Source organism: Vulpes vulpes, chromosome 10 (genome assembly GCF_048418805.1).
Source record: "Vulpes vulpes isolate BD-2025 chromosome 10, VulVul3, whole genome shotgun sequence".
Lineage (NCBI taxonomy): Eukaryota > Metazoa > Chordata > Mammalia > Carnivora > Canidae > Vulpes > Vulpes vulpes.
This window is the reverse complement of record NC_132789.1, coordinates 74,717,200-74,732,530: the sequence shown is the minus strand read 5'-3', so window position 1 is coordinate 74,732,530 and position 15,331 is coordinate 74,717,200. Positions and strand designations below refer to the sequence as shown.

At 38.6% G+C, this 15,331-nt stretch overlaps 1 long non-coding RNA gene across 11 annotated transcripts in view; it reads right to left on the bottom strand.

Moving 5' to 3' along the window:
* LOC112930647 (uncharacterized) overlaps positions 1-14,480 on the bottom strand; it is a 229,539-nt gene extending 215,059 nt beyond the window's left edge. For 5 of the 11 annotated variants that reach the window (XR_011994927.1, XR_011994925.1, XR_011994921.1 and 2 more), the window contains exon 1: positions 7,824-8,195. This is a non-coding gene — a long non-coding RNA (uncharacterized lncRNA). Of the gene's footprint in view, positions 1-5,379; positions 5,441-7,823; positions 8,196-8,283; positions 8,540-12,093; positions 12,176-12,585; positions 12,721-13,683 lie in introns of those variants that run through there. The other 6 variants (XR_011994926.1, XR_011994918.1, XR_011994924.1 and 3 more) reach the window with 3 other exon arrangements.
* Positions 14,481-15,331: the final 851 nt, after the last annotated feature.

The window sequence follows — 15,331 nt, the reverse complement described above, 5'->3', positions numbered from 1 at the left end:
ACATTAGATTATATATTATGTATTAGTTAGTAATACCTCCTTGAAGTAAGCCCTATAGTCGTGACTATGTATATAAGTCATGGCTCTGATAGTAAAAGAGCTCCACAGCAGAGCTCAGGTATAGGAATTGCTTTGAGAAATATGTACCTGGATTTCCTACAAAATAAAATTTCTACCTTATGCACTTGATTTGAGAACCCACACAAAATACAGATGTGTAATTTTTTTTGAGATGTCAAAGCTGCATTTTTTTTTACTACAACTGAGTAAAAATGTAAGTAAAATTAACCACAAGTGCTGCTTGTTGATAGAGGAAGAGATCCATTAGGATTTTGAATGCTGAATTTAGCTTTTGTTGGAAAAAAAAAATCTAACATAAAGTATTAACCAATAAAATTTTATGATGGTTAAGAGAATGTCTCTTTTTGGGGAGGGGTGGTCAGCAACTTCTGTGATACTAAATAATGTCCCAGGATATAGAGAAACATAAAAAAAAACAACCAGTTTAGAGTCTGCTGCACCCTGGGCCTGAAGAGTGTTGATAAACATAAACCCACATTGCACCTTCTCTTAGAAACACCAGAAAGTTCATTCTACACCTAATGTATTGATGTTGATAAGAGTGACAGATTATTCCTAGAAAAGGCAAAAACATATATGAAAGTAAGATTATTATGTGTGTAAGAAATACACATTTCTTAATGGGATCTCTGAGACTAATTAAATATTTAAAGATCTTGGACTGGGGTTATACATTTAGGAATATGATATTATCCTTCCCTGCTATGTTTCCTCTTGTTGTCAATCTCTCCCCGCTTTGTGCTTCTCTTTTCCTTTTCCTGGCCTCAAACTTATATTAACTGCATATTCTATGCCAGGCACTGTGCTAGGCTGTGGAGCTCTTGTTTCCAAGCTTTCCAGGCCTCTTCCTCTTCTACCTTCTTCTCTTATTTTACTACTGGTTCCCTGAACTCTTTGCCAACATACCACCTGGTCCTACATTCGAGCATTAAAGCAGCCAGGACAGAGGGAATTTGTGAAATCTTACCTAGCCTCAAATCACTTTGGTTGTCACACACATCACATGTCAAATGATCGATGCAGATAAGAGAACTTTAGGATTTCATTTCCAAGACAGACTTTATTGGCACCATGGGCTTTGGCCCAGACACAGAAGGACGGGAAGTGCTGAGAGAACGATGACAAAAGTGTTTTGGGGCAAGAACTGTAAGACAAAACACAAGGCAAAGTTCATGGGGGGCAATGAGTAGATTAGTCTTCTGGTTTAGCAAATTCCTATTTAGAAATAGGTAATAATGCAGTTGGAAAGAAAGACCAAAGCCAAATAGTGAGAGGTCTAAAGAGGGTTTGACATTCCAATGTTTTACCCTACTGGCTCTGGGGAATCTGCAGATGCAAAGGGAAATGAGAGAATGAAAGCATCAAGGTGGCTGCATGCTCCTATTCTAAGGGCAGAGCCTTGCCTGTTATATCCACTGCTCTATTCTAAACATCTCGAGGAGGCCTAGGACATCATAAAAGCTCAATAATACTTGTTGAATGACGGGGAAGAATGAATAGAGCCCGAAACACGGGTTTTAAGTCATCTCAGCTGCTTTGCTGGCTCTGTGACCTTGAGGGAGTTAACTTCTCAAAACCTTGGTTTCCTCTTCCACAAGCAGGGACACCAGTACTACCTTTCTCATAATGTAACTGAAAGGATTAGACAAGAAAACCTAGGTGGGAGGCTTAGTACATTGACTGGCATGCAGAAAATAAACGTTGACCATTAATAATTAGAATTAGAAGTCCCTTAAAATAGTTATAAGCAGCATGAAAGGAAGTAAATGTAAAAGAACCAAGTTAGTATTTGCTGCATCATGGGCCTAAATAGTGAGGGGGAAAGGATGATTTTAGACCACAGTTCTAAATACACATCAACACGGTAACTTCTTATAACACATTCCGACTGCTTTGCCAATAGAATCTTCTAAATTGGTGTATATGCCTAGAACATATTTTAAGCCCTTAAGAGGCAAGTGAAGTACAAGTTCCAAAATAATATTGGATTGTCATGTGATTAGCTGATAGTGTATGACTAACTGGCGAGATTCCTATAATCTGCAAAATCGGACAAATAATGAATATTGAATTAATGGTGCATATTAGGAGCCACAAGAACAGCGTCTGGCACAGGGTAGGCACTGAATAAATGTCTGTGGAATGAATGAAAGAATATTTTCTAAATCCTATGGGAGAACATTTAAAAAATAATTTATTTGATTTCCATGTTTCAAATTTCTAACAAATCAAATCCTTCTTCAAACATATCCCGAAAATCCAATATTTTCAAAGATGCCTGCAGTAAACTATGTTAAAACCCTTGAGATTGTGATAATTAACTGTACGCCATATGTTCCTGACCATGGTGTGCTTGCTACCTTGTCTTTCTTTCTTTAAGGAAATTCCTGGCCTTATGGTGTATTTCAGTCTTTCCATTTGGACTGTGAATTCAATTGTCAGAAAAATACAGGACTTTCAAAGATTTATAAATCACAACTATGTTGTGCTTAAATAATGCCAAGCAACATTAAGAACATAAATTATGGCTCAGAGATGTTATTAAAAATGTGAAACAGTTCTGTTCACCGCAGGGTGTAGGGTCATAAAGTCTATCAACTTTAGAAAGACATAGCACCATTGATTCTACACAAGCCATCTCTTGATAGAAAAAAAAAAAAAGATTATAAAGACCACGAAGAAAACTACAATTTTCACATTTAAAAATCTAAACAACGTTTTCAATGCTTCAATTAATTATCAGTGAGTGCTAGAGTGTATAATTAAGGTTTTAGCACAACTTCTATTTTCTGAAATCATTCTGGGATCCTTTAAACAAAAAGTACCCAACTGATGGTAATGCAAATTAAATTCTGCTCTTGGATCACAGAGGTGATTAAACACAAAATGCCAGTCGGTAAAACTTTACAATGTATCCTTGCCAACAGGCTAGACGAGTAACCTGAAGTGACACCTTCAACAGCTATCCAAAAGGGTCCCTTCCCCACCAGGTTTTTTTAATTGTAAGTTTTCTAGATGATATTCACTATAACTCTGAGGTTTGCCACTCCGTGGAAAATAAACTAAGGTAGCTTGAAGGAAAGATTTTATTGAATTATGCAAATGCCTTGCTACCCCTTAGGAAATGCTATATCCCAATAGCAAGCCCTGGCACATCCCAAAGGCAACTCAAATCTTTCAGCACTTTATCCACAATTTCTAATGAAATCAGTTTTCCACCCCCTAAACACAGACAGGTCACACAAATAGCTTCAAAGCCAATATAACTGTCTCGATGACAGATAAGAATAATGGCACACCAAAAAGACAGAAACCAAAATTAGAGTGGGCAGAGAGAAACTAAGAGTAATCAATTACTCTGCAACACTGGCATCTGGAAGGGAGTATTAATGACCAAAAGAAAGTAAACTTGGGGAAATCTAGCAAACATATTAGGAGAGGAGAATAAGCAGATATCAGAACTTAATTTCACTTTTCTAAAAAATTACACCGATGGTATGTTGATCCAGCAATAATATGGTATTCTGACTGGAAATATTCATGACAATCAAGTTCAATTGCATACAAATTTTTCTAATTAGTGTTTAAAACAACGCAGTTTGGAAGCTAATGGCTCTGTGTAACTTGCACAGAAAAACTGATTTAAGATTTTCATTCTGACTTACATGAAAATTGATCTAATATGTCACAACTCCAGTTCCCAAAAGATTTGATTCTTTAAAAGCTACATGATTAACTTTACTTGTGTCTACATCTCCCGAAAGAATTGAGGTGCAAAGATGTTCCTGGTAACATTCGCTGCAATTACCTTAAGTTTCTATACATGCATTTACCTATTCAGTACAGACAGATACAACTGCATATTCACATACACATATTTGATTTCTTAGTCCATTTTTAAATTTAAAAGACACATGACATCTCGAAGCGAAGTCAGTTCTGTGACAGTGCACAATATTGATTCTTTCTGTCTTCGCAGCCTTTCCCTGACTTGCCTCTTTGTTTTCCCTCTTTACACCACCAACTATCATTTGCAATATTCCTCCCTTTAAGATACACTTAATTCTTGTAAGGAAGTCCCAAATTAAAATGGGAGGAATCTGGAAATACTCACTGGTTTATCTCAAGACTTCAATGCAGTTGTTTCAGCTGAGATAAATGCATGAAGACTTTTCTGAAATAACTTTTACGTAAGGATAAAATGATTTCTGTGTAAGAAACAATTACCAGCCAACATTATTATCACCAGAAAACAGTAAGCTAGAATGAGCAATAAAAACATTGTATTTGCAATGAGATATTAGAGAACAGCTATTAAAATATTTTACTCAATTTCTATTATTCCTTAAAATGAAAGTCATCAAAATGTCATTACAGGCCTTTCCCCCAGATCCTTCAGAGACTGAATTTAATCATTTCAGGAAATTGAGCGCTATCTACATTCACTTAAATCCTCTGAAATAACAGCAAGGCAAAACACAATGTAAAATTTATAAGACATTTTATATTAAGATATGTCCACATACACACATACATACATACCACAGACTGGGGAATATCGGCCTCCGGATACCTAGAATTAAACATTTCTTGTGAAATTAGCCACTCATATAAAGTATTACCTTCAAGGAGACCTTAAGTAAGAAACCCAAGTCAAGGAGTCAGCACTGAGCTTTGCGAAACCCCAGTCTTCATAAAGCGTGAGAGTAGCAATTTAAAAAATGCCTTCAAAAAATCAGTTTTTGGAAAATGACTTCCAGCCACAATTATTAACGGTACCACAGAGCATAGAACTTTTAAAGTGCTGCTCCACTCAAAGGAGCTGAACACTGGAAGAAGCGCAATTAACAGCAATAAAGGCATCTCATGCCTTGTTTCTGAAAAACTAGTGCTCTTTGAGGGATTGTCAAGCTGGGAGACCTTCGATGTCACCCAATCCCTGTTCTAATTTACCAGCTTTAGGAATAAAATCTACATAAAACAAACATCACTTTTATGGATCCCCCAAATGATAATGTCCTCTCAAGAAAAAACAAAAACAAAAACAAAATCTGCCCGTTTCCAAGGCTGGAAGGAAACATATCAAGTACCTGGTTGCATTTTGTTAACAAAGGCTGGACAATCTTCAGAAAATGACTCACAATAGAATTCCCTAAGACAGTCTCTTCCCCAAACCTTTCACAGCTAGAAAGAATGGCTTACATTTTCGTTTTATTTAGGAAGCAGTTTTCCAATGCTACTGGCAAGTACATGGAATGGGTTGACAATGGCACTTAAAGAAAAATGTTTAATTTTTACCTTTCCATTCGAGGAGGATGCCACTTCTTTTGGAGCCCATATCTCCCGAAGATACTCAGTTCTGGCCGATTTAGAATAAAAACCATTAGCATATTACTATGAAAAGAGGAAATAAAAAAACTACACTACAGGGCTGCAGTGTCTCGGAAAAGAAGCTGACAGCGCTTATAAGCAATAAACGCCTCATCCTGATACCTATTCTGTGAGCAGCGTCTGATGAGCAGACTGTATGCTCCCTGCAGCATCAATTAAGCACTTAGTAAGGGACCGGCCAACGCACGGGGGCTCATCTGCTAAGCCGGGCTGCAGCCTCCACAGCCTGCTAATCAGCGCGGCGCCCGCCCTAACGAGGTTCTAGAACGCGAGGCCGGCCAGGGACCATTAAGGGGCACAGCAGCAGCACGGCCCCGGGCAGTCGCCAACGTTGGATACAAGTTTGCCTCAAAGAACCAGCGCAAGAGCGAAGGTGCCAGAGCCGCAGCACGTCTGCCCACTTGTGCCCCCGCTCCGGGCCCTGGGGAAGCGGAGGCCGAGCCGGCGGGGCACCCCCTCCCGGAGGGCGTCGGGGCAGGGCCTGCTCCTCCGGCGGCCCCAAGTGCCCGGGAGGTAAGAGAAGGGAAGGTTTCCCCTCTGTCCCCATCCACCTAAGGCAGCCTCACCCCAGGCACCAGCGAGATGCTAATGCACATGAAAAGACACGCCAATTTCCCCCACTTTGCTCTAAGTTTCAGAGGTCCCTCTGCAATAAAAGATAGCTGTTTGCGGAGGCTGCCTTGTTCCATACCATTAACTCAGAACAAAACATATTTTTAGTGGGACAGCGGTGTTTACTTGTAAGAACTGATGAATTGTCCGGCACCATTTATCACTCACAGACAAAGACGTTCAGCCACAATTTTGGATATAAATCAGGGTACATGCTCCTCAATTTAAAAAAAAAAAAAAAGACTCCTTAAGTCCCCAAAACCACAGAGATTGAGGTCAGACTGGCCATAGCAACCAAAACAGGACCTGGGTCTCCAGAAGGACCTAGCAACCGATAAATGAGTTCAGATCTCTTTTCATCTCCACTGGTGTGAAAGCCAAAATTAAAAAGATTAGATCACCCTGCACCCATTACAAAAGGCGCCACAATGAAAAAGTCATTTCCAGCCTTTGAATCACATCAAATAAATAACATTCATCCCTGCCATAATGAACAACTTTCAAAGTAAATTGAATCTCCATAGTACTGCTTTCCCTGGCTGCACAGTATTTACATGACAATATATCACAGGAAGCTCAGAATGGGTCTTGTAAATGGGGAACTTGGGATAAAAAGCATCTTTAGCCCGATTACTGTATACTCAGACTGCTTTTCAATCCCCTTCATTTAAACAATGTGTTGTATCAAGAACATAAACAATGTTTTTAAATTGTGGGAAATGAAAAGTTTGCAGGACATTTTTAAATGTCTGGAGTCGCCCCTTCTGTGGGGCACTGAGAATGTAGAAATCACTTAACCTCCTAAATCCGTGCCCCGGATTCATTTTTGTGACAAAGAATTCTCATCTGTGGGTACACTTGCCTCATTGTTCGTGCCAGCAGTTTTTCACCCTAAATATCTCCTGAATTCTTATATATTACTTAAGATGAAAGCACGCTTGCAGATTTTTTTTTTTTTTTTAGCATGTGGTTCATTCATTTTTTTGTCATTTCCTCGAAAGTATAAGGTATTCTCTATTGCCAGGACAATCGTGTCTTTTAAGTTTCAGCAATATCTCCACACAATATATTCATCTTCTACAGTCTAGTTTTCACAAAATTTCTCCAGGTCATTAAAAAAAATTTCTTTTTCAGGGCTAATATCCCTAAAGACTTAGGTTTCCATAAACTATTGTACCATTCCTGCATTTCAAATAGAGCATGTTCAATTAAGACAGTTAAATCTATGTTAAAAATATACCAGCTCTATCTTATCTTTTTGTGTCAGCTCACGTAGACGTTACTATTTGAACTCCACAGGGAATCTCATTAATTTTTAAAACTCTCTGACCTCAGTACAGTTGAGTATAAAAATAATTTCAAATTAAGAATGAAAGAGCATCACTTGAATTCCAAACGACCATATGCTCTACGTTGCACAAAACATTGCTAACTATCATCAAACAGGATTTTTTTCCAGATACGAATTTAAACAGCATGATAAATGTCACCAGACAGACATAAAAAGCAGCTCACCCTTCCGACCAGCCCTGCTCACACCTCACCTCCAGAGATTCTCCTAACACAAAGCCCCGAGAACACAGGTTTGCAGGCAAGTGACAGCACAGAGGATATAGCCTCTTGAAAATATTTTCCTATTGAGAGTCGCTTTCTGTCTCAGCGTCTCTCTCAGCCACAAGGATGAAAAAAAAAAAAAAGAAAAGAAACCCGCCAGCATCAGGGCATCCACGTTTTCTTACCTAAAACTTGTCGGAAGGATGGTCCTTGGGTCCTTGTCCTCGCTGTCACCTCCAGTGCCCCCTCTCGCCATCGTGGAAACTGGCTTCACTATGTTGATGGTTCTGTGCCTCAGGTGCAGCTGTGGCACTCCTCTGCCTGCACAGAACCTACGAGGGGAAATAAGGGAGGGAGAGAGAGTAAGGGAGAGGGAGGGAGTGTGTGTGTGTGTGTGTGTGTGTGTGTGTGTGTGTGCGCGCGCGCGCGCGCGTGCTTGTGTGTGTGTCAGAGAGAGAGGGAGAGAGAGAGAGAGAGAGAGAGAGAGAGAGAGAGCTGCTGACTTGAGACTAAGAACCTAAAACCTCCGGCCAAGACAAGCCTGAATAAAAATGATCAAAGCTCTGTCCTTCATCAAGAGAGTAGACAGATTTTTTTTTTTTTCCTCCTCCACTGAAAAGTGGAGCTGTCATTGGGGAATCTCACCAGGAGAGCGCAGACAGAGGCAGACCCTCTCCAGAGTGTCAGGGCTGCCCAGCAGTCCGTGCAGAATACAGGTACCTATTGTTCCAGAGACAGATATGTAGCCAGCCAGTCAGACTCTGACAGATCTCAGCAAACCAGTGAGCCTGCCTTCGTTTTAACTCCTTATTTACTAGCGCTTTTTGGCCAAATGCAAAGGTCTTCTCATCACCCAGGAGAAATAAATGGAGATGATGCAGATGAACTCCTGGCAGGCGCTAATCCCGTATCTTTTACAAAGAGGGACTTTTCACTCCTGTGATTGAAATGCTGAATGTAAGGCAAATATCTTATATCTTATTTTTTCGGGGAGGAAATGAAACATTTAGATTAAACGGGAAAGACTTAGCAAGGGAAAGAAAATCTTGACATCCAAGATGAATAGCACAGCCCATTTTAAAAGGAAGGCAGAAATTGGGGCTGCTCAAAGCCCCCTGAATATAAATACATATACTTCAGAGCACGAATAAGGTTACCTTAGCCAAAGGGGTTCCAATCTTTTGCATAGGGGTGTGGCACATTGACCATATTCCACTCAAAAAGCTACCTTGGCAGACCTGTTTTCCTAGGGGCTGGAATCTTTTGAACTCTGTGTTTCTAGACCTCACTGCTTTTGCAAGCGGTGCTCCCCCTTCCCCCCCAAATCCGCTTTCCCCAATACCCCAACAGTATTTAAATTATCAGTATTTAAATTATGTCTAAGGCAGTAATATTAAATCAAGGGAGCTCAGAGAAAAATAACTTCTTCTACATTATCCCTGATGGGTTCTGAGATCCAGAGGGTATATACGATTGTTGAAATTCTTGGACCTTTCTGGATTACAGTAGGTTTCTAACTTTCACCTTTGTATATTAATTAATTTTCTTCTAAGGCATGGAAGAAGGCAAAATACCTTGTATTTGACTGTTTGGCACTGTTAGAAGACAGAACATAGAAAAACAAGAGAAAAAGAAAAAGAAAAAAGGAAAAGTAGCTTCTCATTGAGTTAAAATAAGAGATGGACTTACACTCCCCCCAAAGACTTAAAACACACAAACACTTCAGACTTTTTTTTTCCAGAATGAACACCAATTTCATTAATTGTTACCATATACCTAAGAAACACTGTGCATATTCTGACTTTGTAGGTGTGTTGCAGTCTATAAAGTGGTTGTGAAATTCCTTTGTAAAACCCACACTCAAGCATCACTTTCCAAAGCCAGAGGGTAAATAGTCAACGCAATAGGAGGAGGTTTAACCATGCATGGCTGTTAATAGTAATGAGATATGCAGTATGTATCTATGCACTGCCCAGCTGCTTCTAAATATCTAGGGTTTATTTTATTTATTAAAAAAATCCTAATAAGAGGTTGCATCACGATGTTTCAAAACTCCATTAAAAAAGAAAGAAAGAAAAAAGACTTATAAAAGACAGTCTCCTTTTTCTTGTCCTAAATCCCAGAATTCTGAAACCAGTTCAAGTCATGCTAATTTAACAAAAACACTGTGCAATTAATAAAGACTTCAGAAACTCTTTTAGAAGTTAAAACTGCTTGATTCAGTGACTTTTGAAAAGTCCACTTTGTGTTTCGTACTTGGGGAGAGGTTCTATCATGCTCAGAAGGGCAAGGATGTCAAATGACTTTATACCTGAACAGGGAGAAAAGTATACAAGGTTTCACCTTCACCTGTGAGCAGCAGCAACAAGACAATCTTGTAGCTTTAATTTTTTTTCCTAAGTGGGATAGACAGAATTTTTTTCAAACCTGTTTCATAGAACATGCATATCTTTGCAGGCTTAAGGGGTAACCTATTTTTATCATGGCTATCTTAACAGCAAAATAGCAGAAGCCCATTCAATGGACGAAAGGATGATAGATTATAGGTCCACACGTAGAACAGCTGGATCACAAGAGGTGACAGCTCCCATGCGAGGCTCTCAGGACTGCCTCTAAAGCTGCAGTTTAAAAGGGGCATCTAAGCTCTCACTCCTGAGCATGTGATAAGACTTAGGTGTAAGTACATTTAATTAGAGCATTACCCAGGCCCCATCCAGATGTCATTATCTTTTACGGTGGTTTTTCTTTTTTTTTTTTTTTTCCCTTTGATCTTTCTGTCCAACTTCTGTTGTCTTCAGAAAACCAAGCTTCGTGTGCCAAACAGATTTTAAATATTCAGCTCTTAACATGTCTGAATACAGACAGTTCTCACAGTCGGGGTCCATTATTTTCTGGAGGCATGTGCAGAGGGTATTCAACGTTAATGAGACTCATGTGCACATGTAAATAAAAAACAGAGGACACACTCCTGCAAAGTCTATGTGTGTGTTATAAATGGATATCAGCATTTGTGCAAAGTATACATTTTTTTGTTGTTTCATGAGTAGAAGTAAAGGTAATTTTTTTTCTCAATAAAGTTTTTTTGACATCCTACTCGGATGTCTCTAGAACATCCCTGAAACCTTTTACACAGCCCCAAGTTTGTAATTCACACTTCAGTCCCCAATTTGCCAAATAATTCATGTCAAGCAGAAGTCCAACATAAAGTGCCAACTATTTCTTGAAAGAGGAAAAAAAAAAACAACTGTTTCACGTGCTGGGTTTTTACGAAATAAACACATGAGGGTAGGGGCACCACTCATTAATAATAACAAGGGGGTAGGCTAATTCCCTTGGTACTCTGCTGGGCATTTATATTTATCTCTTTTCATCCACATAGCTTGAACTGAGAGACATGAAGTCAGATTTTCCAGGAGAAATGTGGAAGAAAAACAGAATACCTTCTTTGTGTTAAATAAAATTTCAATTTTTATAATTTACCCCCAGGACTTGCTACAGACACCTTCAGTTACTCATTCACACAATAAACCTCACGCTGATAAAACTTCTAAGAGACTCTCCGGGAACATTGCAGGTAACCCGACTCCAGCAAAGTTAAAAATAGTCTCTGCACCAAATTAAACATTATCTAAGTTCTCCACACAGTTATTAAATACATTGAAGATCACCTGTGTGCATGACCTATAAATGGCTTGGATTACATATTAAAATTCTAATTAAAAGTTTTTGTCTTATCTCAGTTGGTCGATTCGAGATTAGAGAGTGAATTCTGGTGCAGAGTGAAAGCTCATAAGGAATGGAGATTTCCGATGGTTGTCAATTGGAAATGAATGGCGTGTTACAAAGTATTTCTAATAGAAAGAAAATAATACAAAACTAAAAACAACTTCCAAGACCTGCTTTTGATGATGGGTGTTTAATGCCATGAAAATATTCCCTGGTGACTTATTCCACAGAACTTGAATTTCTTGAGAGTTGGAGAGAGACGTACGAGAGAGGTGCAGTTTCTGCGGGGAACGTATTAGTATGATTACATTCCAACCTGAAGGTTTAAAAATCTGATCATAAAACCTGGTTAATTAGAAAATACATCATGAAATATAAAAGCTAAAGCTTTCAATACTTTAGACCCAGGATGGGGTAAACGCTACTTACATTTCCATTTAATCCACTGAGTGAAACACTACTTCTGAGAGCCTTGTTCTGAAAAGTCAGTGAAAATCTAATGGAAGATATAAGGGACTACTTTACATCACCCAAACACCTGCAACATTTTAATATTCCGCCATTTGATGATGAATAGGAGGAAAAGTAAGCACTGACCCCTAACAACACCCTCCCTGTAATGCTATAATGTATATACTTCACAGAGTTCACATGATCAACTTTCTGACATACAGTGTAAACGAGTTAAAAGTTTGGTTTCAGAAAAACTCAATGACATATTTTACTCACCCGTTAGTAAGCAATCAGATATTCTGAGGTAACAGTGGAGCATTCCGCCTTCCTGTTCTACAATAGCTGCTGGAAGTCAACTCTGAGAACCCACAAAGGGAGAACAGAATGTTAATATTTTGAATAATCACAAAGGGCAAGAATTTGCATTGTTGCACGTGTAAATGAAACAATATGTTTTCCATGGTTCCATAAATGTCCTCTTGAGTGGTCTCAGACTTACAGCAAAAACGGAAAAAAAAGGGGGGCGGGGAGACATGGAGCTGATTGATGAGAGTTGATATTCAACATAAAAGCATTTCATACAAATTGGGAAACTCCCAGAAGGGAACTGGGCAGAAAAGTTGGTAAAGATTTCCCTGTACAGCATTTTAAAAAAATCACAGACTCTTCCAGAACATGAGTTATTTCCCTGAAGAATTACAATTTGGAAGTTTTTGTTAGCAGACATATGTTATCCTGTATCCCATTCTTTGAGGGAATTAAACCTACCTGACTTCTTCTCCAACAGCTGTTTCCAGAACTTCACAGGGATGGGGAGAGTGGCCTAACACATGCCAAGCTCCAGCTGAAAGTGCTCTTCTTCTCTTCTCTCTTCCATCATGTTGCAGTCTTCCTCATCCCACTCTTTTGATGAAAGTCAGGATAAGATATGATTTATTGATACAGCAAAGTCATTATAATCCTGAGCTAAAATGCTATTAGAGCTTTCCCTAGCTACTGCTGTTTAAGAAAGTCTTTAAAAACCGATTTAATTTCCTTCCACCCAGTCAAGTTTTCTCCACAGATAATTGGTTTTCATTAGATGCACAAAAAGCATCAGTGTAGTCAATATGTATGAGACATTTAAATATTTCCAAATGAAAGTATGCATGTATTTATGTTTGGGAGCCCAAACACACAATTCCATTTGATTATGTATCCCTGACCCTTAACACTCTTCCAGCATGGGAGAAAGCATTGTGGAAATCAGAACAGCTGCATGAACAGCCAAGTTAGTCACGAGTGGTTGTAGAAGTTCCATAAAGTTTGACGGTGGATGGCCTATTCCCTCATTTTAAGCATGTATATCACTACGAAGCAATGTATCCTCCCTGCTAATTGTGCTCAATTTGTGCATGCTCACAACCAGAATACTTGTGTTTTTATTTTCGAAGTCTTCATCATTTCACTGGGAAAAATAAACAAACAACAACAACAACAAAAAACTTTTGATTTTTTTTCTCTAATCATCATTTACACAACAGCCCCTCTAGGATTTATAGAACCTATCTCAGTATATTATTATCATCAAAAGTGCATTTGAGATGCTAGTGCAGAATCACTAATTGTTCATAAGTACCTTGAAACATTAGATTAGCAATGTTTATAATTGTCTAAATACAGCATGACGCTAGGAAATCAATTACCATGCACATCAATCTTTGACATTTCAATGCATTATAACTGTAGCAAAGTTGCCATAAACTTAAAAAAAAAAAAAAAGCCAGAGTTTTCTTGCCTGAAAAATCTCACTAATGAAGAATTCAGTTGTAAACACTGGAGAAATAAGCGTAGTAGCATATGCAATGCTGAAACTGGTCTACTTACTTGAATCTTCGTCTTCCTCTCAATCAAAACCATTTGAATTTGTAGACTTTCACGTTTGAGAATTTTTCAACATCCTCTTCCTCCCATAGTCCCTGCTCCACAGGTAAATTGTCATCACATAACAAGCTCCCCATCTCAACAGCCAGTCAACTATCTTTTAAGAGTCACTGAACTTCTGAGAACTGACGAGATGCTCTGAAACTTCCTCCGTGACACAGGTGTCTGCTGCTGCCTGTGGTCAGATCAGATTCATCAGTTGCCTGGGTAGCCACAATTTCCTGCATTTTTTCCTCCTGGGGGTCCAGGGTACTGAAGTGAGAACGGCTTCTCCCTGATATTTATTGGCTTTTAGAATGGAAGGAAGTGGTTAGCTTTTTTTTTTTCCATTCAAAATCAAAAGACAGAGTTTTTCTAAGTTGAATTTGGGTTTGAGATGTGTCCATTCCTGGACAAAAAACAAATCAAAATAAAACACAGAGCAGAACAACTCGGTGTGCCTGATTCCATCAAATCACTGTGATTTAAAAGAAAACGACAATTAAATAAGAAAAGAAAGGAGACATTCTAAGCAAATTAGTTTCTTCGCTCAGTCCCACACTATCCCCTTAAACCCCTGACCTCTCCGCAGACCACGTCTTCCTCCTGCTGAATAGTAACTATTTCTGAATAGCCGGCACTTAATGAAGCTAAGGTCAGGCTGCTTCGAGTTGGCATTTGCAGTGATAACAAATCAGAAATGATAGCATCATACAGATTTATGAATTTTTTACCCCTGCAGTCACAAACATCAGACGTTTACTTTATAAAGAGAGCTTTTAGATCCTTCCTGCAGTTTCCATAGTGATTTCATTTTTTTCCTTTTATCACAGATTGGCTGAAGAGCTGCTACCCTTTGTGCGTTAAAAGGCTTGTGCTACCAACTGTCGATATAAAAGGTAGCTGAGGCAGCGACGCAATATATACTGCCAAAAATAATTGAAACAGAGACATGTTGGTGAAAGGTTCCAGGAGAATTTTTTTTTTTCTGCATCAGTGTGAAAGCACAGGAGAAAATAATTTTGCCTGAATTCTCGTAATTACTTAGAGTTAAATGTAGTAGTATTTTATGCTGTGTACCATACTTATATTAAAACACTCATCATACAAAACATAATCCTCTCATAAAAGGGTTTAATATAGCTTACACTGTTCCCAGTGTCTGGGCTTGTTAAACACAAAAGTTCATTTACGAAAACATTTTCACTTTAGTTACTTCACTTTTGGCTACAATGTTTATTTCCGTGTTTATTCTTCTACTTCATCTCTCTCAGCTGATTCAATTCTTTTTTTCATGTTAGGAAAAAGTACACTGCATTTTTCAATTAATCCAGGCTGTCCATAGCAAAATAGTCAAAATTTATGGAAGAAACACACGCATGTCTATCTAGGGCTTCACAAAGTGAGGTTCTGTTCTCAAGTCAATTCTACATTTGTTTTAGGTACTTCTTCTCCCTATGAACACTGAGCATTTAAATGTTAACTGTTGCACTGATTTTTCTTTTGACTCTCATGTTAGTTAATAATGTTGGCACCTGAATAATCCTGGTCATAGGCTGCTATAATCCTAAGAGAAATGTCTGTGTTCTAATTACTTATCAAATATATTGAA